Genomic DNA, 2,500 nt, shown 5'->3' with positions numbered 1-2,500 from the left:
CATGTAGGTTTGTACAACATACTCAGGTCTGCAAGCGATGACGTAAAAACAAGAATTCAAATCTTATGACACAACATTTATTTTGGCCTGTCACAGAAATACCTAAGAATGGAAAATTATGATGTACGAACACTGTGATAGTCAACAAAATCTGGAGAATTAAATACAATCCATACAAACTGCAATAGGAGAAGAAAGAATAAAATGTTCAATCATCAGACAAAATAATATGACCGTTCATCGGGCACCCATCGAAACAATTGGAAGTTCGTTTTTTTTTTTTTTTTTTAACCTAGACCTCGTTAATTCAGACCTTTCTAAGACTTTTTTACTTTTTTAATTTTATTAAAAAAAAAAAAAGATATTTACAGTGTAAATGACAGTTAATGAAGTGCTCAATATGGTCCCTAGCCGATCTACGGTAAAAAATGACAAGGTAAAAATTTTATTATTGGATAAATAAAGGCATAGAATAACAGCACAATGTTTACTATATTATAAAAATATAATATTGAAAAAAGGAAGCCTACTTAAAAATCTAAATATGACTATTTTTGCGAAACTATATTTACCACTAAAGCTTGCAAAAACAGGCTTTTCCTTGTTCTTACACTTTAGTCAACAGTTTCATGGTACTGCAGGAAGCAATTTCTTTTTTCATTAAGGCACAGGTGCACCTTGCACACCCTGCAGAGGAAGTTGGAGCATATGATGTTCCCCTTTTTACTGCAGAACTTGCAGGTAGGTCGTGGACCATAGATGGGGACATGAAATAGAGTGTTATCTAAGCGCACTGAAGCATCCGGTTGGTGGCTGTGGTGTCCCCGAATGGCTGGGGGGAGGTCCACACTGTTGCTGAGGTCTGGGGATGTCACTGAGCATCTCAGGGGCCGATGTACTGAGGACTTCTTGCAGCAGGCTGAATAAAACACTTCAACCCAAATCCTTCAGTGACATCCCATTTTCATTCAGTGTCTTGTTGCCCAGGTAGTACAGCACCCAAGCACTGGTGATGCAAAGGTCAACAATGTAGGCAAACAGCCTCATGTACTAGTTTTTCGACTTCATAGGGGTTTCGTACAGGTGGACCAACATGTCACTCTTGTCTCTTCTCCCCCATGTTGGCATTGTAGCTCTTCACTACATTTGGGCAGGGAGAATCCTCCTTCTTCTTTGTCTCGTTGCAGTACCTCTGGCATGTGGTCACTGTCTCCACCCCCAAATAAGTCGACAGCAAGGTAACAATCTTATTTGTCTTCCACTGGAGGGCAAGGATACTGTCGTCACTTGTAACATAGTCGTAGGCACAACAAGGGACACTCTTTTTCTCCATTTCCTTCACTAACTTCAGAGGAGGCTTGCCAATCCTGTTGTCCCTCACAGTTCCTGTGTACCTGCAGTCCTTCCTCTGCAGTGCCTCACAAGCTTCAAGCTGGTAAAGAAGTTGTCCGCAAAGATAGCAGTGGTTGTGGACATGATCATGGTGCTGGCCAGGACAGAAACTATCTGGCTGGTGGTTCTGAGGGCTTCTTGTTCTGGGGTCAGGGGGACACTGTGGCTCTGCAGGGTCGTCTTGCCTCGGTAAAGCACCATACTATGGACAAACCCATCCTCGGAGGCTCTGGAGAAGAGCTTGAACCCCCACTTGTCTGGCTTGTTCTTGATGTACCGCCTCAGGTTCCCTACAGTCTTCCCCTTGTAGCCCACCATTACCTCGTCGATGGACTGCTTGGGGGTTTGTGGCACACTACGGAAGGCTGTGATAATGAAGGTGAAGAGGGGTCGGATCTTGAAGAAGCGATTGAGGATGCCAGGTAGTTGTGAGTTGTCACTGAAATGCAATGTCCTCCTCAGAAGTCGAAATCTCTTCAACGACATCACTTCAGCCACTTGAGGGACCCTGAGTCTAATAGACCAGTAGTCTTCCAGTGATGGAGCTCCAATGATACCCATGTACAGTGGCAGAGCCACAAAAGTCACAATTTTATCATCAATGGTGGAGAAGGTGAGGTTGACATCCTTTTGGGTGGCATACGGGTTGGTCTGGTAAGCGATGTGCTTGATCATCTGGGTGCTATAAAAAGGTGAAGAAGTAGTGTTGTGGAGTCTTCACATAGAGAGGAGCAGGATGTTCAAAGGTGGGCAGGGCTGGATAGGTGATGTCCACTCTCCATCCTCTTCTTCCTTGTCCTCGTCCTCATCCTCAGACGATAGTGCATCCACCACCTGAAATGGAGGCCTGACACACTTCCTCTTGGCGGCAAGGGGGTGCATCACTTGGGCCTGGAGTCTCTGGGTTGTGGTGGGGCTCTGGCAGGAAGTCAGGATCAGCTACGTCATCAGCATTGTCCAGGCCTTTGTCCTCACTGACGCTGGGGCTGGCTGGCACAAGGGCGTTACCACGGTACCCCTTCTGGTGGTAGAACATCCCCATAGGCAGCAGCAAGAATGAGTATTGCTGTTGTAATGTGTGAAAACTGACCCAAATTACACTAATGTC

Source organism: Coenobita brevimanus, chromosome 5 (genome assembly GCF_032717465.1).
Source record: "Coenobita brevimanus isolate Jiangsu-jjx chromosome 5, ASM3271746v2, whole genome shotgun sequence".
Lineage (NCBI taxonomy): Eukaryota > Metazoa > Arthropoda > Malacostraca > Decapoda > Coenobitidae > Coenobita > Coenobita brevimanus.
This window is presented reverse-complemented; position numbering follows the sequence as displayed.